The following is a 24,382-nucleotide window of genomic DNA, read 5'->3' on the forward strand; positions in this document are numbered from 1 at the left end:
TAGAAATCTTTATAGGAAAAGGAGTTGGAAGATATGAAAAGAGAAGATGATGAGTTTGAGCAACTTGAAGCACTATTTGCTAGAAGAGTACCAAATGGACCGGTAGGAGGTAAGTATGAAGGAAAAACACCTTTTAAATATGTTGCATGTAATAAGATTGGTCATTTTGCATCTAAATGTCTTGAAAGAAATTCAAGATTTGAAGAAAGAGTTAGAAGATCATTTAAGACCAACCCTGGATATCAAAACAAGTATAAATACAAGAAAAACAAAGACAAATCATGCTACATAGTGGATGAGGAAGACATTACTGATTCAGATGATGAACCGTCATAATACTTTGCTAGTGGATCTAGCAATGGGAAGGAATGGGTGTTCTTGGCTATCAAGGAAGATGATCTGGCACTGGAAGAGAATGTACTTGAAGAGAAGGCACTTGCTGCTAAAATTGAAGACAAAGATGAATGGGTAATTGATAGTGGTTGTTCACATCATATGACTGGAGATAAAGGGAAGTTTCTATCTTTGCAAGAATTTGATGGTGGTCTAGTTAGATTTGGAGATGACAAAGCATGTATGATCAAAGGAAAAGGAACCATATCATTGGATGGTATGAACAATACTAACAATGTTTATTATGTTGAAGGTTTGAGGCCTAATATTTTGAGTGTAGGACAATTGGTAGATAAGGGATTTCAATTACAGTTCAATGAAGGAAAATGCAATATCATTAATAGATCTGGCTTGGAGATTGTAACGGTACACAGACAAAAGGTAATATATTTCATTTGAACACCGGTGAGAAGACATGTTTGATTAAACAGATTGATGATAGTTGGCTATGGCATACAAGCTATGTCACATGAATTTTGATTGCATTGTGAAGATCAGTTCAACTAAGAGAGTTAGGGAAATACCTAAGATTATGAAGCCCTATAATCCGGTATGTAAAGAATGTCAAATGGGTAAACAGGTTAGAACCTCTTTTAGAAGTATACAAGATAAATCAAATGATGTTTTTGATCTTATGCATACTGATTTGTGTGGCCTGCTAGAGTTAAAAGTTTTCAAGGTGAAAGATATTTCATGCTAATCATTGATGATTATTCTAGAATGATGTGGGTTACTTTTTTGAGAGAAAAACCTGAGGCATTTGAAAAGTTTAAAATATTTAAGGTTAAAGTGGAAACTGAGACATGATTGAAGATTAAATGTTTGAGATCAGATCATGGTGGAGAATTCACATCCGATGAGTTTAATAAATTTTCTGACAAGCATGGTATAAGAAGACAATTTTCTGCTCCCCGGACACCTTAGTAGAATGGAGTTGTGGAAAGGAAGAATAGAACTATCTTGGATACTGCTAGAACAATGATGATGGAAGCTAGTCTACCTCATATCTAATGGAGAGAAGTAGTGAGTATAATGGTTTATACATTCAACATAGTATATATCAATGGAGAAACTAGTAAGACACCTTATGCATTATGGTTTGGCAATACACCTACAAATAAGTATTTCAAAATTTTTGGTAGTAAATGTTATATTAGGAGAGATGATATTAGTGGGAAATTTGACCCTAGATGTGATGAAGGCATATTTCTTGGTTTTTCTAATGAAAGTAAAGCATACAAATGTTATAACAAGAGATTGCAGAGAATTGTGGAGACTTTTAATGTCAAAGTAGTGTTAAAATACAATGAATCCAAGAACACTGAGAGGGGGGGGGGGGGGTGAATCAGTGTTTTGCCGGTAATACAAGATTTTAACCTTTTATAACATACACATATAAACCGATAAATGAAGAAACATATAACATTAAGTAAATAAACTAGCCACATGAATGAACACCATAACACTCTGAATTTATACATGGAAAACATCAAAGAGGAAAAACCATGGTGGGATTTGTGACCCACAATATCAATTCACTGGCCATATGAAAGATATTACATAGCATGGGGGTCTGTACATGCAGGAAGGTACACTTCCTAGAGCATAGTTCTCAACACAAAAGAGTCTCACTGACTACAAGCTTCTGCTGAGATAAAATAGTAATGGTTAACTCACAAAATGCATCTACAATGCCAAAAAGAGTTCCGATTATAGCTCTATTCTGTACTGGTTCATAAACCCTGAACCCTTCTACCGGTATCTCCTTTCCTCCAAGAATTCTTTACAAACCATCTACTGATCATGATATTACTTTCCCATACAAATGACCTACATACATATCCTTCACATCACTTTTTTCTTCTACCTTATCATATTTTAAAATGACCTAATAGATTGACTTATATACCCTTTACAAACAATATGCCTTATGTCGGCTTACAATAAAAAATATATTCAATGTCGTCCCTATACAATAATTATAAAATGACTTTACAAATAAAACCTTTCGGATCCCAGACTGATGTTGGCTTCACTGAAGTGCTGGATGCCGATGCTGGTGTCGGTGATGACCCTAAATACTCCATTGCCGGTATCTGCCGGTGTATACCTCCAATGACGGTATCTATCAGTGTATGCCTTCAATAGAATATTTTTTCCATCAATTAAAACATATGAATCCAATGAGTTCAAATTGCCAACAATTTCCCCCTTTGACATTGATAGCAACACTCATGTGAACAATGGATTCCTTGCCGGTTCAACTGAAACATGAAACATGAAACATGCTCCCCCTGAGCTGATTGACTGTGTTTTCAATATATTCTATCTAATATCCTCCCCCTAGGATTATATAAATATACATATTTTTCACATAATATACACTCCCCCTTTTGCATCAATGCCAAAGACCGGTGAAAGAATTGAAAGAATAATTACAGATTACTTTACCGTAGCTTGACCAATTTCAAGATTTCTGGGTAAGCTTTCTCTAGCAACTGTATATAGGTATCCCAACTAGTTTTGAATATTTCAGATATGGATACAAGTCCACTTAGTAAATATGCAAGAGTTTCTTTCTCAGTGACTTCTCCCGGTGTGGGCTTTGCAAGCATATCCATACATTCCCTCTTATGTACACCAAGTGAATGCAATCTTTGACTCACCTAACCTCTGTGACTTCTTGCTCTCTGAATAATCTTGTCTCTTTCCTTTTCAAAAGAAAAAAATTGGTTCTCCAAGTCAAAATTTGTCCATCAATAGATGTTGTAAGTGAGGTTAGTCCATCAAAAGAATTAGCAATATTAGCAATTTGTTCATGTAACTCCTTTATCCTCTTATCTACATTTGCTGTAAGAATTTATATATTACAACAGACCCTGTAGATGTTAGTACACTGTTTCAAAGAATTTTTAATAAGTATAAGTTTCTCTTCAACCTTCCTCTTCTCTGTCTCAATAATCTAGTCAAAAGTGGCTTTCTTGGCTAGAGTAAATCTTTCAAGTGCTTTTTTGTCGAAAATCTGCTGTAATTATTGAAATTTTTTAGATATGTGCTCTGTCAATTCCTTAAGCTTGCCAGAAGGGCTTGCTTCATTTTCAATCATATAATCAAGAATCAATCTACACAAAACTGTTATTGACTGATATATTATTCCTTTGTCTGCAGATCCTTCCTTCATTAGATTTTGAGTAGCCATCATCATTAGTTCCGTGAGACTCATCTTTGTGATTGATTTCTTTTGAACTTGAGAAGTGTCAATTGCCAAAAGTTTTGCTGGGGAATCAATTGCTGGTATGGTATTGGGTGTCTTATCAGCCTCATTTTCCTTATCCTCTCCCGATGTATCCCTTTTCTCATCCTCTTTTGCACTGGTGGCTTTGTCACTTGGTGCAGTATCTGTTACTATCGGTAGAGTATTATCCATAATATTATCAATATCTTGTACAATACATATTTTACCTTTCTCCGACTGTACAAATGTAGTCTTTGTTGGTTTAGTCTGTACACTCTCATCAATTTTAGGATTATCTACCGCTTCACTCAAAATTTGATCTAAACTTCCCAAAATTCCTTTCCCTTTAGATCTTTCTGGAATGGTGGGAGATGTTGCCTTAGCAAATTCTTCTTGAGAAGTAAGAAAATCAAGATTCTTTTGGAAGAATTTAGCCCAACCATCTCTGGTCTCATTTATTATTTCATTGACTCTACCCATCATTAAGCTTATTTGCTGGGGTTTGCTGCTAAATATTGTTCTATTTGCAACTTCTATACATCTTTTCATTTCCTCATTATTTATAGAACCACACATACTCAAAAGTTCAACTTCTTTAATCTCTCTGTCCCAATTGATTGCATCTAATCTCCTTGCATATAACTTATTATACAATGATAAAAGAATTTCCTTCAAAAGCTCTACCAAACCCTTCTTATATATGTCTAAATGTAACAAAATTGCTTCTTCCATTTCATTTTTCTCATTATCATCTAAATCTTCATAGAAATTTGACACATTCTTCAGAATTCCATTTTTAGTTACCTCATCTATCAAGTCTACACAAGTCATTGGGGGTATGATGGTAATATAACCAGATTCAATTCCTTCATCTATCACACTCTTTCTCTTCTTGTTGGGAGTTGCAGGAGCGAATGGAGCAGGCTGCCTCTTTTGAGTAGGTTTCCTTGCTAGAGGTGTGGATGCTATTGTTACCTTTCTTACTAGCTTCCTCCTTGGTTCCATCTTCTTCTCTTCTATCGAAGGTTTGTCAACTTTCTTCCTCTGTACCCTTCTGAATGTAAGAGGTTGATTATCCTCTAGATCAGAGTCAGAAGTGATAGAAGAAATGAAAGTTTTGGACCTCTTTACCTTAGGAGCACTAGCTGCTATTGGTTGATGAATAATGATGAACAACAGATACCCAAACTAGTACTAAGAGGGGGGGGGGGGTGAATCAGTACATGCAAAAACTCTCCCAACAACTTATCTAGCTAAAGCAATACCAACTGGTTATCACCATTACTGAACTTAACCATGGTAATACCGGTTAAACACAGTAAGACACCAGACACCATAAACTGATAAGTTTGAACACTTCAAATACGATAAATACTTGACATAAACTTCACCCATAAACATATGCATGTGGTATACTAGTAATACCATAACCCATTAACTCTGCATGCATAATCTTTCAACCAAATAATTCATAAACATCACATGAAAAATGCATAACACATAACACAAATTTTTCATGTGGAAACCCAAATGGGAAAAACCACAGTGGGGATGAATACCCACAAGCTTGTTTTGAAATCTTTTGAAGCACACCCTATTAGGAGCCTAGTCTGGTTAAAGACTTTGCAATAAGGATCTGCTAGGAACCGATCCTGTTAGAGATCACCCTGTTAAGGGATGGCTATATACCCTGTTAAAAGTTACCTCACTAAAGGATTTGAAGAACTCAACGATCTTGAGTCACTTGGTTACAGGTTTTACAATAAGCCTGTTAAAGCTACCTAGTAAAGGGATTTTCCAACTGTTGAAATGGTTAGAAGACAACAGGTAAAACTCTGATCTGATAACAACACTACATGCCAAGGAAGATCCTTTTCATTTCCTCTACTTTGCAATCACACTCTGCAGTTTTCCACTCACTAGTCTGGCAAGTATCTCATCACTTGGATACACACACAATATTTGCCAACAACTTTACAATAATAAACATCATCAACCTTATAGACAATAGATAGGTTAGTAGCATAAACCCTAAACACTAAGCATCTTAGGTTTACAACACATGTGGTCCAATCCTGACTGATTACAATTGCAAACAGATCATAAGACAATCTGCATTGTTCATTCATCACCGCACATGGGAACCAGTAACTCATCACGCTTTCTTCTCATACCACTAAGAAGAATGATCATTCCCGAGGTAGACTTCAAACACAGTCGATCTTCTCATGCAATATCCTCAAGGAAATACTTCACATGCAGAAGGATGATGTGGCACCTTGATCACATTTACATCTCTTAGCTAACTCATCATAGAGTATCATCGGTTACATCACACAAGCAAGATTTCCAAACCGATAACCATAGAGGTGAGACTACCAACCGATAGTCACACTTAGTGAAACCCTGACACCGGTTCACTATTTCTCTTCCTACATCTTCATACCAGTTTACTTGAACTTTATTGACATCAATGACAACATACGTTATCATCATATTAACATACCAGTTCACCATATGCTAACAATATCCAACAATCTCCCCATGCCAACAATATCCAACAATCTTCCCCTTTGGCATTGATAGCAATACTCAGTGTAGCATTGTAATTGAAAACCTCATAAACCAGTGTATCTTTAACATTAGATATCTTCTCCTCCATACATCAGATATCTTCTCCCCCTTTGACAACAATGCCAAAGTGGAGGCACAAGCTTCCAAAATCTACTATGCTGCTCCCCCTAAGGAGTAGCATCCTTCAACACATCAATCCTAAAGAATTTGTCACTGTAGTACTTGACTGATGTGGAGCACACAACTTTAATTGATTTCATGAAGGGGCAGAACCCCGAATTCACCTCTCAAATAGGTAAATGTAGTCTTCGGTAAGGGATTAGTGAATATATCTACTAGCTAGTCCTTACTGGAAACATGTTGTAGTACAACCTCCTTATTTTGAAATTTCTCTCTCAAGAAGTGATATTTAAGCTCAATATGCTTAGTTCTAGCATGCAATACCGAGTTCTTGGAAATATTTATTGCACTTGTATTATCACAAAATATATTCACCGGTTCAGATACAGGTACTTTGAAACCTTCCAATACATGCTTCATCAAAATTGCTTGAGTGCAGTTCATAAATGCTGCCACATATTTTGCTTCAGCTATAGATTGGGAAATACAACTCTACTTCTTACTTGTCCATGATACTAATCTTCATCTGAGAAAGAATGCTCCATCGTTTGTGCTCTTCCGGTCATGCACATTACCTCCCCAATTGGCATCGGTATATACCTTGAGATTATAGTCACCATTATATGGATACCACAATCCATAATCAACTGTTCCTTTCAGATATCTAAGAATCCTTTTGACAGCTACCAAGTGGGATTCTCTTGGACATTTCTAAAAATGAGCTACTATGCCTACTGCATGAGCAATATCTAGTCTGCTGTGCACCACATAGTGCAGCTTACCAATCATTGACCGGTACTCCTTTTCATTCACCAATGCTGAATCATCTTCCTTAGTTAGTTTACAGTCAGTCACCATTGGTGTACCAACTGGTTTTCTTTCCTCCATGCCAAAAGTCTTCAATACCTCATTGACATACTTGGACTGGGTAATAAAGATACCCTCTTTCATTTGCTAAATCTATAAACCAATGAAGAAATTTATCTCTCATATCAAAGACATCTCAAACTCTTTCTTCATTTCATCTGCAAATGCATGACTCATTTTATCATCTCATCCAAAGATTATGTCATCCACAAACACTTCACAGATCAGAATCTGATCACCTTCTGATTTCAAATAGATGTTGCTATCTTCAGTTGTTCTTTGAAATCCAATCTTCATAAGATGAGAGTGTAGTCTTTCATACCATGCCCTAGGTGCCTGTTTCAGTCCAGACAGGGCTTTGTGTAACCTGCACACCATGTCACTATCTTCTGATAAGGAAAACCCTTCTGGTTTCTCTATATACACTTCCTCTTCTAGGATTCCATTCAGAAAAGAAGACTTCACATCCATTTGATAAACCTTAAATCCCTTAAATTCTACAAATGCAAGTAGCATTCGAACACCTTCTAGTCTAGCCATAGGAGTAAAGGTTTCTCCATAGTCTTCTCCCTCCTCCTGAGCATATCCCTTGCATACAAGCCTAGCCTTGTTCCTTACAACTATGCCTTCTTTATTTAGCTTATTCTTGAAGACTCATTTAGTACCTATGACATTTTTATGTTCCGGTTTGGGCACCAAAGACCATGTCACATTCTTTTCTATTAGGTCTAGCTCCTCTTCCATTGCTTTAATCCAGTCTTCATCTGTAAGAGCTTCTCTGGAAGTCTTGGGTTCAAATTCAGAAATCATGCAAGAGTTTTCCTTCACTTTTCTTCTTGTGAGTATCCCTGCATCTTTATCTCCTATGATTTGCTTCGGATCATGATGTAGCTTCACATGTCTAGGAATGATTCTAGCCCGACCTGCTAGCTTTTCTTCTTCTCCGGTACAAGAACACTGAGAGCTTTATAAGTTTCTTTCTTAACCGGTTCCCAGAAGGCTATAATCGGTTCATCTTTCACTTCTTTGCTGCATGTTTCCTCGAGTTCCTCAGGGGATTCATCAACCCTGACATTGATACTTTCAACAATTTTTTGAGTTCTATTATTGTAGCACTTGAGAGCTTTGCTCTTAGTGGAATATCCTAGAAATATTCCTTCATCACATTTTGCATCAAATTTTCTCAAATGCTCACCTCTCTTGATATAGCACTTACTACCAAACACTTTAAAGTAACTCATAGTGGGAGTTTTCCCAGTCCAATACTCATAAGGGGTTTTATCTTTGCCTTTCTTGATGAGTACTCGGTTCATAGTATAGACTGCAGTGCTCACTGCTTCTCTCCAAAAAGTGTGAGCAACCTTTCCTTGGATCAGCATTGTTCTAGCCGCTTCAACTACAATCCTATTATTTCTTTTTTCTATGCTGTTCTGTTGTGGTATCCTTGGGGCAGACAACTACCTCTTGATATCGTTATCTTCATAGTACTTATTGAATTCATCAGAAGTGAATTTTCCTCCTTGATCTGTTCTCAGACATTTTCTCTTTTTACCACTTTCTTTCTCTACTAATACTCTGAAAGCTTTGAATTTTCCAAATGCTTCAGACTTGTCTTTCAAGAATGTGACCCACATCATTCTTTAGAAGTCATCAGTAAGAATCATAAAATACCTATCTCCCTGAATACTTCTAGTTTTCATAGGACCACACAAATCAGTATGCACAAGATCAAGTAAATTTTCTACTGAGAAAGACTTACCTTTAAAAGTAGAGGAAGACATCTTCCCAAGTTGACATTCTCTGCACAAAGAATTCTCAGGTTTGTTCAGCAAAGGTAATCCTCTTACTGCCTTGATCTTATTGGCTTCAACAATGTTGTCAAAGTTCATATGACAGAGTCTCCTATGCCATATCTAGCTATCATCAAACTTAGCCATTAGACACTGACTTATCTTGGCATTCAGCTGAAATAGGTTACCTCTGGTCCGCTGACCGATGGCAATAAGTTCACCACTCTTCCCAATTATATTGCAGACTCCGCCTTTGAATTCTAGAACTAGTCCTTTGTCATTCAACTGAGGAACACTCAACATGTTATTCTTAAGAACTTCTACCCAGTAGACATCATCTACACTACTCTTTCCATTTAGTGAGAGGGATCCTTTACCTTTTACCAAGCATGGTGCATCATTGCCAAATCTGACAACAACTCAATCATATTCCTCCAGAGATAGAAAATTTCTCCCATCACCAGTCATGTGGTGAGAACAACCACTATCAATTATCCACTCATTAGAGTTGTCAATGCGAGAGACAAGTTTTTTCTTGTCAGACACTTCTTCCTTTACTGCTACAAACACTATGTCTTCATTTTCTTCATCTTCTATTTCTTCATCAGTGACACCTTCATCCACAACAACTAGACAATTTCTTCTAGTTCCTCCTTTATACATTCTAAACCTCTCTGGTTTATCCTTATTGTCATTGTTAGGGAAATTAACAGATATATGTCCTATCTTGTTGCAGGAAAAACATTTCAAAGGAAGTTTACCTCTATATTTTCCAATTTCCTTCAAAATTCTTTTAGCAAGAAGAGATTCAAACTCCATTAGAATCTCTTCATCATCCATATCTTTGCATTGTATGGATTCATAACGGGTACTAGTTTCTTTTCCTTTTCTGGATGGTACAGTAGTTTCTTTAAAGGCTGACTCAGTCTTCTGAACACTACCATCATAGCTATTCAACTCATATGCAGTTAACTTTGCAATGATAGAATCTAAGGATACCTTGGTTTTATCAATAGACATTAGTTCCTGGATAGCAGCAACTCTGATTGCATAGATTGGTAACAATTATCTAAGGACTTTACTAACTGTAGACATCTAAAAATGGTCAACGCTTGTGGAGTCATACTTTAACATTTGCGCATTGCCTTATTTTAGGGTTCTTGCGTTGCATTAACATTTCTTCTATGTTGCGCACTTGGTCTTTATCATTTGCGAGTATCGAGTCCTTCTTTGACATTCCTCATTTTTATCACTTTCGAATTAGGTCTTGTCGATAACAATCTTCAGTCATGATTCGTCATCAATCCTTGTCCTTGTCAATCTCATCATTTTGCGATCGATTCATCATTGATCCTTGTCCTTGTCAATCTCATCATTTTGCGATCGATTCATCATTGATCCTTGTCCTTGCCAATCTTGTCATTTTGCGATCGATTCATCATCGATCCTTGTCCTCTTTAATCATGTCAATTGGCGCTTTTCAATTTGATCTCCTTGTCAATCTTGGTCAATTTGTCATTGATTTTTGTCAACCAATTTTAATCATTTATCAACACTGGTTCTTTGTCAGTCAGAATCATGATCAAATCGACCCTACATCAATTATCTTTTGTCAAGACTTAATTGTCGTCCTTGCATTTTTAATTCATCTTCTACGGTTTTATGATTTATTCATTTAATCTTGTTTGTCATTTTCCCTCTAGGTTAAATAGTTTATTTATTTATCCTAAGTCTTCTTGTCACAATTAAATATTTATTTAATTGGCTAATTAATTCCCCCTCTTTTTGTGAATTAATTAATGAATGAAAAATTATTAATTAATTCACCTAATTCATCATTTTCATCAATTTTCTAATTTCCTAATTCCTCATTTCCACTTCATTTTTCTAATTTGCTAAATTCAATTTCCACCTAATCAATTCCTCTCCAGTCTCTCCCTATTTTTGTGCTTCGGTGGAAGCATGAATTTATCATGCGTCATACCATTGCAATAACAAGATGTCATAGTCTTTTAGTCCTCTAGCCTTTGCATTGGCAATATGTCATAATTCATGACATAGAAGGTGTCATAATCTTCTTCCTTCAACTCAATTTTCCCATTTTTGAAATCAATTGCCTCTAATATCAATTTCATACTAATCTTGTCCTCTCTCCAATTTGTCTATAAATTGGATGAGTTTCTTCAATCAAGGGGATGAAATCAATCACATTTTCGAATCAGATCAATTAATCACATTTTTAGAGAATCAATCACACTTCTAGTATCCTTACGTTGTCATCTCATCTTGTCAATCTTGCTTTCATACTATGCTTGTGCACTTGTAGGTGAGATCCACAAACACACTAATTTGAAGGAGAAAGAAGGACAATGGAGAATTCTAGAGGAGATATTCACGTTTGTAATGGTTTGCATTTGGTTTGAATGTCTTATTTTCAATATCTCTATTGAATGTTTTTAGGATTTCTTATCATTGCAATCTAGTTTTTGTGATTGAGCTAGTTTAATGTTTATATTGCTTTGATGATTTCCAAATTCCTATCTACACTAACAATAGTGGTATCATCAATGATAACTCAATGATGAACGGATAGTACCAAACCGGTACTGAGAGGGGGGGGTGAATCAGTATAGGCAAAAATACAGTCCAAGACCAGTTTGACAGCAAATAATCCAAATGACTGGTAAACAGTGATACTGGTTGAAATAGAGCACAACTAGTAAGACCCAGAACAACTAAAACAATCATAAACCGGTTACACTCTTAGCTTTCCTCTTAGCTCAATACTATAGTACCATTACACCCTCATGCATGAACAGGTAAACTATCATTAGATCTTCACAATAGTTAATTCAATATGTTTTATAGACGGGCATAAAACATTGAACCATCATAAGCTTAACAGGCAATAACAAAGCATCACAAGATAAAGGCATCACACATGACACACATATTTTCACGTGGAAACCCAATTGGGAAAAATTACGATGGGGATGAATACCCACAAGCTACTTTTTGAACTCTTTAGAAGTCCTCTCTGTTAGGAGCCTTGTCCGGTTAAAGACATTACAATAGGTTCTGCTAGGAACTGATCCTGTTAGGGATCACCCAGTTAAGGGATGGCTACAATACTCGGTTAAGGGTTAAACTCGGTTAGGGTTACCTTGTTAGAGGATTTCAAGAACTCAATAGCTAAAGGATCTCCAGAGCTCTATAGCTTCCCAGAACTCAATAACTTCGAGTTACCCTATTAAGGGATTTTTATCAAGCAGGTTAAGGCTACCCTGTTAAGGGATTTCACAACTGTTGAAGTGGTTAAAGATCAACAGGAATTACAATGATCTGGTAACAACACTCAATGCTAATGCAAATCCATTTTGGCTCCTCTTCACCTTCTGCACATTCACTTTGCAGGTATCTCTTCTCTCCTTTGGTCTGGCAAGAATCACGTATCATTTCCCTTGGATACGCACATACAACTTTTGCCAACAACCTTAGAAAGAAACACAACATCGACCTTATCGGAAATAGACAGGTCGGTAGCAAAAACCCTAAACCCTAAACCTTTTAGGTTAACCAATTCAAGTGGTTCAATCCTGACCATTGAATCATACTGCATTAAATGCAACAACCTTGAATTGATCTCAAGACATTCTCCATCATCCATTATCCACCGATTTCATGGTGGCTGATAACCCATCATGCATTGTCACCGTTTGACAAACTTCGCACATTCCCAAGGTGGATAGGGATAGTCTTCTTCATGCAAGATCCTTCATGTGCACAAGGCTTATGTGGCAACATGATTTGTTCTTCGTTATACTTCTAACTCATCACACAGAGATCACCAATTGAGTCACACAGGCTTGAGGTACTCCAATCAAAAATCCCAAAGTGGAAACTACCTACCAACCAGTAGTCATACAATGCTTCCATGTGCCGGTTCCTATAACTACATGCTAGTTCACCTTGAGCAAATATACCGCTTCACTTTGGCATATATACTAGTTCACACATATGCTGGTTCTCTCTTCTCACATATCACATATGCCGGTTCACTTCATATCACATATTGACATCAATGACAACATACAATATCATTATGTCCTTATACCGGTTCACATAATGCCAACAATCTCCCCCTTTGGCATTGATGACAATATACAAAGATATCTCTCCACTTCACATATTCTCCCCCATTTTTTGCAAATATCATTTCTACTTCACTCCTTCTCCCCCTTTGACAACAATGCCAAAGTGGAGGCACAAGCATCCTTGTTCCATTATGCTGCTCCCCCCGAGGAGTAGCATCCTTCAACACATCAATCAACAAAAATTTGACTATGCAATACCTGACTGATGTGGAACAAATACTTTTAGTTCACCTCTTGAAAGGGTAGTACCCCCAATTCACCTCTTAAATGCACAAATGTAGTCTTTGGGAGAGGCTTGGTGAATATGTCTGCTAACCACTCCTTACTGGAAACATGCTCTAGTGCAATCTCTTTATTCTGAACCTTTTCCCTCAAGAAATGATACTTAAGCTCAAAATGCTTGGTTCTAGAATGTAAAACCGGATTCTTTGAAATATTGATAGCACTTGTGTTATCACAGATATACTTACCGGTTCAGATATAGGGATTTTGAAGCCATTTAAAACATGCTTCATCCAGATTGTCTGAGTGCAGTTCATGAAAGCTGCAACATACTCTATTTCCATTGTAGACTGAGAGATACAACTCTTCTTTTTACTCATCCATGAGACCAGTCTACCACCGAGAAAGAATGCACCACCGGTTATGCTTTTCCAATCATCCACATTACCTGCCCAATCAACGTATGTGAATAATTTCAGAATGAAATCATTGCTATATGGGTACCACAATCCATAGTTAACTGTTCCATTCAGATACCTAAGAATCTGCTTGACTGCAACCAAGTGGGATTCTCTTGGATTTTTCTGGAACCTTGCAGTAATGCCAACTACATGTGCAATATCCGTTCTGCTATGCACTACATAATGCAACTTACCAATCATTGATCGGTATTCCTTCTCATCAACTAGTATAGAATCATCCTCTTTTGTCAATTTACAATCGGTCACCATTGGTGTACCAACCGGTTTTCTATCTTCCATGCCAAAGGTCTTCAACACCTCTTTGACATATTTGGACTAAGTGATAAAGATTCCATCTTTCATCTGTTGGATCTGTAGTCCAATGAAGAACTTAATCTCCCCTATGAGTGACATCTCAAACTCTTTCTTCATCTCATCAGCAAACTCATGACTCATCTTGTCATCTCCACCAAGGATAATGTCATCAACAAAAACCTCACAGATCAGGATCTGATCTCCTTCAGACTTCAAGTAGATATTGCTATCTTCACTTGTTCTCTCAAATCCAATCTTCACAAGATGGGAATTTAGGCGGTCATACCATGCCCTAGGTGATTGCTTTAGACCATATAAGGCTTTATGTAGCTTACATACCATGTCACTGTCTTCAGATAGGGAAAACCCATCTGGTTGCTCAATATACACCTCCTCTTCAAGTACACCATTTAGGAATGCAGATTTTACATCCATTTGATATACTTTGAAGCCTTTAAAGGCTGCATATGCAAGAAGCATATGAACTCTTTCCAATCTAGCTACAGGAGCAAAGGTTTCTCCATAGTCTTCTCCTTCTTCTTGAGCATATCCTTTGCACACCAATCTGGCTTTATTCCTAATCACTGTGCCATCCTCATTTAGCTTGTTTCTGAACACCCATTTGGTGCCAATGACATTTTTATGCTCTGGTCTGGGTACCAAGGACCATGTACCATTTTTCTCTATCTGGTCAAGTTCCTCTTCCATTGCCTTGATCCAGTCTTCATCTTTATGAGCCTCTTTGAATGATTTCGGCTCAAATTCAAAGATCATACATGAGTTTTCTCTGATCTTTCTTCTTGTAAGGATTTCTGCATCCTTATCTCCTATGATCTGCTTAGGATCATGATTCAGCTTGACATACTGAGGAATGGTCTTGACAAGTTCTTCTTGCTTTTCCTCTTCATCCTCATCTTCATCAGTATCAGCATTCACCAGTTCAGAAACACTAATACTGGTACTTGGTTGACTGACAACCAGTTCCTAGAAGGTTGCAACTGGTTTATTTATAGCTTGCTCACTACCGGTTTCCTCAGTTTTCTTAGAGGATTCATCAACTCTTACATTGACACTTTCCATAATTCTTTGAGTCCTATTGTTGTAACACTTGAGAGCTTTACTCTTGGTGGAATATCCTAGGAATATTCCCTCATTGCATTTAGCTTCAAATTTGCCCTGATGTTCACTCCTCTTGATGTAACATTTACTGCCAAATACCCTAAAGTAGCTAACCACAGGTGTCTTACCGGTCCAATACTCATTAGGAGTTTTGTCCTTACCTTTCTTGATGAGTACCCGGTTCATAGTGTAGACTGCAGTGCTCACCGCTTCTCTCCAAAAGGTGTGAGCTACCTTCCTTGAATCAACATGGTTCTAGCTTCTTCAACCACAGTCCGGTTATTCCTCTCTGCTAGGCCATTTTGCTGTGGAGTCCAGGGGGCAGATAGTTTCCTCTTGATGCCAAATTCTTCACAATACTTGTTGAATTCACCAGAAGTGAATTCCCCTCCTTGATCAGTTCTGAGACACTTGATCCTTTTACTGCATTCCTTCTCCACTAATGCTCTGAAAGCTTTGAATTTCACAGAAGCTTCATACTTATCTTTTAAGAATGTGACCCACATCATTCTTGAGCAGTCATCAGTGAGAATCATGAAGTACCTATCACCCTGCACACTTCTAGTTTTTATAGGACCACACAAATCAGTATGCACAAGATCAAGCAAGTTGTCAGCAGTGAAAGATTTACCTTTAAAGGTTGAGGAAGACATTTTCCCCAATTGACACTCTCTGCACAAGGTATTATCCGGTTTGCTTAGCACCGACAACCCTCTAACTGCCTTGATCTTACTAGCCTTCACAATGTTATCAAAGTTTACATGGCAGAGTCTCCTATGCCATATGCAGCTATCATCAAGCTTAGCCATAAGACATGTACTTATATTTGCATTCAGATGAAATAGGTTACCTTTGGTCTGCATGCCAGTGGCCACCAATTCACCATTTTTTCCTTTGATTCTGCAAACTCCATTCTTGAATTCCAGAGTGAGGCCACTGTCATTTAGCTGGGCAACACTTAGAAGGTTGTGTCTGAGACCATCAACCTAGTACACATTTTCAGCACTGCTCTTTCCATTCAGAGAGATGGACCCTCTGCCTTTGACCATGCATGGTGTAGCATTGCCAAAGCAAACCACACCACCATCATACTCCCCCAAGGATAGAAACTTGCTCCGGTCACCTATCATATGGTGAGAACAACCACTGTCAATGATCCACTCATTGGAATTATCAAACTAGGAGACAATAGCCTTCTTGTCTGCCACATCTTCCTTTATAGCAACAAACACAATGTCTTCATTCTCTTCATCTTCTGATTCCTCATCTATGACACCTTCATCAACTGCCACAAAACAGTTTCTCTGGTTTCCTCCTTTGAATTTCCTGAACCTTTCTGGTTTGTCCTTGTTATCACCATTAGGACAATTTATAGAAATATGTCCTATCCGGTTGCAAGAAAAGCATTTCAAAGGTAGCTTACCTTTGTATTTACTAGTTCCTTTAGGAAGCTTCCTGGCAAGGAGAGCTTCAAATGCCATCAGAATCTCCTCATCATTCATTTCTCTGCTCTGTCTAGGTTCACCACTAGTGCTAGCTTCTTTTCCTTTTCTAGATGGTAAAGCAGAGGCTTTAAATGCTAATTCAGTCTTTTGAACACTACCATCAAAACTATTTAGCTCATAGGCTGTCAGCTTGGCTATGATGGAGTCCAAGGATACCTTAGTCTTGTCTATTGATCTTAGCTCCTGAATAGCAACAACCCTTATTGCATAGACCGGCAATAGGGATCTTAGGACTTTGCTTACCACAGTGGAATATTCTATTTTACCACATGCACTCTTGATTTCTCCAACCACTGTTTTGATTCTTATTCCATACTGCTGAATGGTCTCACCTTCAACCATCCGCATATCTTCAAACTTCCCTCTCATGCTTTCTTCCTTAGCCTGTTTTACATGTTCATCACCACCATAGATATTTTCAAGAGCATCCCATACCTCTTTGGGATTTACCTTGTCCTGAACATCAATAAACTCAATGTCAGATAGACTACTAATAAGGGCTTCCATGACTTGCCCATTTTCTTGTATCTCTCTCTTTTGGTCATCGGTGAGAGTACTGGTAGGGATGACATAGACATTCAAAACATAACTCCAGTGTTGAGCACCCATGCTTCTGATGAATATCTTCATCCTATCTTTCCATATACCAAAATTTTCCCTGTTAAACTTTGGACCTTCCCTCTTCATCATTTGACTGGGATCTTTACCTCAAGCAGTTAAGCTTACAACACAGAGGACCTAGAGTGCTCTAATACCAATTGATAACTCAATGATGAACGAATAGTACCAAATCAGTACTGAGAGGGGGGGAGGGGTGAATCAGTACAGGCAAAAATACAGTCCAAGACCCGTTTGACAACAAATACTCCAAATGACTGGTAAATAGTGATACTGGTTGAAACAGAGCACAACTAGTAAGACCCAGAACAACTAAAACAATCATAAACCGGTTACACTCTTAGCTTTCCTCTTAGCTCAATACTATAGTACCATTACACCCTCATGCATGAACAGGTAAACTATCATCAGATCTTCACAATAGTTAGTTCAATATGTTTTATAGACAGGGATAAAACACTGAACCATCATAAGCTTAACAGGCAATAACAAAGCATCACAAGATAAAAGCATCACACATGACACACATATTTTCACGTGGAAACCCAACTGGGAAAAACCATGGTGGGGATGAATAACGACAAGCTACTTTTTGAACTCTTTAGAAGTCCGCTCTGTTAGGAGCCTTGTCTAGTTAAACACATTACAATAGGTTATGCTAGGAACCAATCCTGTTAGGGATGACTCGGTTAAGGGATGGCTACAATACCTGGTTAAGGGTTAAACCCGATTAGAGTTACCTTGTTAGAGGATTTCAAGAACTCAATAGCTAAAGGATCTCTAGAGCTCTATAGCTTCCCAAAACTCAATAACTTCGAGTTACCCTATTAAGGGATTTGTATCAAGCCGGTTAAGGCTACCTTGTTAAGGGATTTCACAACTGTTGAAGTGGTTAAAGGTCAACAGGAATTACAATGGTCTGGTAACAACACTCAATGCTAATGTAGATCCGTTTTGTCTCCTCTTCACCTTTTGCACATTCACTTTGTAGGTATCTCTTCTCTCCTTTGGTCTAGCAAGAATCACATATCACTTCCCTTGGATACACACATACAACTTTTGCCAACAACCTTAGAAAGAAACACAACATCGACCTTATCGGAAACAGATAGGTCGGTAGCAAAAACCCTAAACCCTAAACCTTTTAGGTTAACCAATTCAAGTGGTTCAATCCTGACCATTGAATCATACTGCATTAAATGCAACAACCTTGAATTGATCTCAAGACATTCTCCATCATCCATTATCCACCGATTTCATGGTGGCTGATAACCCATCATGCATTGTCACCGTTTGACAAACTTCGCACATTCCCAAGGTGGATAGGGATAGTCTTCTTCATGCAAGATCCTTCATGTGCATAAGGCTTACGTGGCAACATGATTTGTTCTCCGTTATACTTCTAACTCATCACACAGAGATCACCAATTGAGTCACATAGGCTTGAGGTACTCCAATCAAAAATCCCAAAGTGGAAACTACCTACCAACCAGTAGTCATACAATGCTTCCATGTGCCGGTTCCTATAACTACATGCTGGTTCACCTTGAGCAAATATACCGCTTCACTTTGGCATATATACTAGTTCACACATATGCTGGTTCTCTCTTCTCACATATCACATATGCCGGTTCACTTCATATCACATATTGACATCAATGACAACATACAATATCATTATGTCCTTATACCGGTTCACATAATGCCAACAATCAATAGTTCCACCAACGCTTTTGATATCACCAATCATAGTCTTAATCCTAATGCCATACTGCTGAATGTTCTCACCTTCAACAATCCTCATATCCTCAAATTTGCCTCTAAGGTTTTCTTCCTTAGCTTGCTTTACATGCTCATCACCACCATAGATGTTTTCTAGTGCATCACATACATCCTTAGGTGTGTCCTTGTCTTGTACATCAATAAACTCAATATCTGACAGGCTGCTGATAAGGGCTTCCATGACTTGCCCATTTTCCTAGATCTCTCTCTTCTGATCTTCAGTCAGAGTGCCAGTGGGAGTCACATAGGAATTCTCAACATAGCTCCAGTGTTGAGCGCCCATACTCTTGATGTAAATCTTCATTCTATCCTTCCATATCTTAAAGTTATCTCTATTGAACTTAGGACCTTCCCTCTTCATCATTACAACAGGATCTTTTAACTCAAGTAGTTAAGCTTATATCACCGAGGACCCGGAGGCGCTTTGATACCAATTGATGAATAATGATGAACAACAGATACCCCAATAGGTACTGATAGGGGGGGAGTGAATTAGTACAGACAAAAACTCTCCCAACAACTTATCTAGCTAAAAGAATACCAACTGGTTGTCACCATTACTGAACTTAACCATGGCAATACCGGTTAAACACACTAAGATACCAGACACCATAAACTGATAAGTCTAAACACTTAAAGTACGATCAATACTTGACATCAACTTCACCCATAAACATATGCATGTGGTATACGAGTAATACCATAACCCATTAACTCTACATGCATAATCTTTCAAACAAATAATTCATAAACATCGCATGAAAAATGCATAACAGATAACAGACAGATTTTTCACGTGGAAACCCAAATGGGAAAAACCATGGTGGGGATGAATACCCACAAACTTGTTTTGAACTCTTTTGAAGCTTTCCCTATTAGGAGCCTAGTTCGGTTAAAGACTTTACAATAAAGTTCTGCTAGGAACCGATCCTATTAGAGATCACCTGGTTAAGGGATGGCTATATACCTCGTTAAAGGTTACCTCGCTAGAGGATTTGGAGAACTCAACGATCTTGAGTCATCTGGTTACAAGTTTTACATTAAGACTATTAAAGCTACCCGGTAAAGGGATTTTCCAACTGTTGAAATGGTTAGAAGACAACAGGCAAAACTCTGATATGATAACAACACTACATGCCAAGGCAGATCCTTTTCATTTCCTCTACTCTGCAATCACACTCTGCAGTTTTCCACTCACCAGTCTGGCAAGTATCTCATCACTTGGATACACACACAACATTTGCCAACAACTTTACAATAACAAACATCATTGACCTTATAGACAATAGATAGGTCGGTAGCATAAACCCTAAACCCTAAGCATCTTAGGTTTACAACATAGGCGGTACAATCTTGACCATCCAAACACATTGCATAGAGTATTACAATTTTGAACAGATCACAAGACAATCTGCATCATTCATTCATCACCGCATTAGGAATCAATAACCCATCACACTTTCTTCTCATACCACTAAGAAGAATGGTCATTCCAGAGGTAGACTTCAAAGACAGTCGATCTTCTCATGCAAGATCCTCAAGGAAATCCTTCACGTGCAAAAGGCTGATGTGGCACCTCGATCACATTTACATCTCTTAGCTAACTCATCATAGAGTATCATCGGTTGCATCGCACAAGCAAGATTGCGAAACCAATAACCATAGAGCTGAGACTACCAACCGATAGTCACACTTAGTGAAACCCTGACACCGGTTCACTGTTTCTCTTTCTACCTCTTCATATTAGTTTACTTGAACTTTATTGACATCAATGACAACATACATTATCATCATATCAACATATCGGTTCACCATATTTTAACAATATCCAACAATCTCCCCATATGCCAACAATATCCAACACTATTCTACCGGAGGTTTGTTAGCTTTCTTCCTTTGTACCCTTCTGAATGCAAGAGGTTGATTATCCTTTGGATCATAGTCAGAAGTGATAGAAGAAATGAAAGTCTCGGGCCTGTTTACCTCAGGAGCACTAGCCGCTACCGGTTGATCTACTATTCTAGATCCAGAACCAAGTTCTGTATCTATACTGTGAATTACATTTTGAAAAAATGAAGATATTTTATCTATTTTCTTTTCCCTCCTTTTCTTGTTGAAACCAATTTTAACCTCAAGAGCCTTCTCCTCTGCAGTGCCAAAGTGTTCAGCCTTATCATCCAAAGGAGCATCAATCAAAATTTTAGCATATAGTTCCAAGATGTTGTCATCTAATTCATACCCTAATTCAGTAACCCATATTGTTCTAGGTTCCACTGCTTTCATCAGTGTCTCATCTATTTTTACCATGAAGCAGATATCGGTGGAGTATTTCTCCACAATGTGTTTGGAGATTCTCTCCCTCAGTCTCACGTTCTCTTGAAAAGTTTTAAAGTATCCCCAAAGCTTCTCATCTTTGTTACTGCCAAGACTAGTGATTGCATCTTTGATTTGCATACCTACCGGTATGCCATGAGCCCAATGTTTCTTTCCCAAACTCGGTAGCTCATTCATGTAATATAACATCAAGAAGACAATAAGATCGCCAAATCAAAATGTTCCTTTCTTAACACCTTTGATCATGCCAAGATTTAAAATTAATTCACTTCTTAACCATTCACACAAATCATACTTTCCATTATTCTTTATCATTTGGTATGCAACATGAATACAGGAACTCGCAACAGAGTTCGATCGACTTGATTGAGTTACCTTGAAGTCGATGATCATGCTGGCAAATTTCACATCTGTATCTTTGATGGTGCTGACCCTCATTGATCTTCCATCATGGGTTGCTCCAGTGAGCTTTTCAACTGCAGTGTTGGAGATCTTCTTTCTTGGTTCCTGTTCAACTTTGGGTAAGCCGGTGACCACCTAAAATGCTTCTTTGGTAATCATGTGAGGCTGGTCTAGCCAGATGAATTCATTATGGACCCTACTCATAACATATCTAATTACTTCCTCCTTGAATTCTGGTTAACCCTAGGTCTTCAATGATTTGATATTCCGGCTTGATTGTTCCAGAGCTGCCCAGTATCACAGATTGATACATTCCCTTGATTTCCTTTGTGCCTAAATCCTCCAAGGTGCAGTGAATATAGGCCCTGACATCGTCCACATAAACTACGCCATTGGGAACCCTCAAAAATATGCCAGTAGAGTCATTCTTCATTGCAATTTGGGGAACTTCCTTGAAAATAGGTCTAAGCCTATCTTTAACCTCAACAATAGTGGGATTCGCAATGAAAGTAGGAGCAGATGATGATCTGGATTCCATTTCAAAGAAATACCTAGATAATAGTCACTGGTTGAAAGATCTTGACTACTTCTCAGATAACTACTAGAAATCCTTTGGAACACTTTTGCTTCACTCTGGTTTGCTCAAGTGTTGGGTGAGTGAAAATGAGTCCATTTTCCCTTTTTATCAGTGAGTAAACCCTAATTCATCACTATCATAAATGGTTATTAGTACGCCCTATCATATGTCGGTTTCATAGTTTTATGCTGGATAAACCTCCATCAATGATCAAGATTCAATACCACTCTCCAAAACCTCTTCCGAGGAATATACAAGATTTGCAATGAATTTGCCCACCCCTAAGGTGTATGCCTTAGTTACCAGTTGAATTTCCTACCGGTGTAGGAATGCTCTGGTCTATCGGTGGAGTTACAGTTTCAGTTACTGGTGTAGTTGCATCTCCACTTGGTTCTTTAGAATTTCTAATCCATCTCTTGGTGTGATCTTGTTATATTTGATCTACCTTGTGCTTTCCTTTCTCATTTGATTTATCATTGCTAACCGGTGTAGTCTTGCTTCTGCAGTACTTAGCAATATGACCTATTTTGTTGCATGCATAACATGTAACATTGTTCTTTTGAATTGCTTTGACATATCCGGTGTCATTCCTTGACCTACATTTATTAGCCAAATGTCCAAACTTTCCACATGCATGACATTTAACATTCATTCTGCAATCTTCTAACTTATGACCATATTTCTTGCAATTTGTGCATTGACCAAGAACTGAATTGTAGTTTTGATTTTCTCTATTTCTACATTGTCTATCCATATGCCCAAATTTATTACAAACAAAGCATCTACTATTTAATTTGTAAGCATTAGATTGCCTTACTGGTTTCCTCTAGTCTGATGAGTTCTGCATACCAGTTGACTGATCTTCATTTGCAGTACCAAAGCTTTTGCCTTGTACAAATCCAAGTCCTCTAGAATCTTCACTTTGCCTTTGTCTTTTCAATAAATCACTCAACTATGCAACACTAATGCTGATTTTTTCTTTATACTCACTTGCAGTAGTTAGATCATCTCTCAGAGTCATTATTTGTCTCTCTAGCTCTTGTTCATTATTCTGGGATTGTACCAATCAGTTCTCAACAGATTATTTTCATGAGACAATCTGCCACATTCTTCAAATTTTTTCTTCAGAGATATAGCAAGATTTTCTTCCTTCTTCTTTCTATCCTCAATATCTTTTGACATCCTCATAGTCAGGTCTTGCATTTCATTTTTCATGAGCATGTTTGCTTGACTCAGTTTCTGACATTGTTTCTTAATTGCATTTTTCTCTTCATCATCCTGGTTTTGCAAAAGTTTCTTCCAACTAGCTTGAGTTGATGATAACCTTTCTTAAAGAACAAGAATGAATTCATTAGAAAAATTTAATTCATCTTGCACATTTAAGTTCTTCAACCTTTTAGCATCACAATCCTCAAGTGCCATCTCAAGTTGCTTCTCCATAGCCATGTTCAATGATTCCGATTTCAGTATCTTCCTCAAGCTGTTAAACTTCCTCTGAGGTACTAGGATCTAATACCAAATGTTGGAATACAATGAATCCAAGAACACTGAGAGGGGGGGGTGTGAATCAGTGTTCTGCCAGTAATACAAGATTTTAACCTTTTATAACATTCACATATAACATGAAGTAAATAAATCAGCCACATGAATGAACACCATAACACTCTGAATTTATACATTGAAAACCTCAAAGAGGAAAAACCACAGTGGGATTTGTGACCCACAATATCAATTCACTGGCCATTTGAAAGATATTACATAGCATAGGGGCCTACACATGCAGGAAGGCACACTGCTCAACACAAAAGAGTCTCACTGACCACAAGCTTCTGCTGAGATAAAATAGTAATGGTGAACTCACAAAATGCATCTGCAATGCCAAAAAGAGTTCTGGTTATAGCTTTGTTCTGTACC

This window comes from Cryptomeria japonica, chromosome 1 (assembly GCF_030272615.1).
Source record: "Cryptomeria japonica chromosome 1, Sugi_1.0, whole genome shotgun sequence".
NCBI classification, from domain to species: domain Eukaryota; kingdom Viridiplantae; phylum Streptophyta; class Pinopsida; order Cupressales; family Cupressaceae; genus Cryptomeria; species Cryptomeria japonica.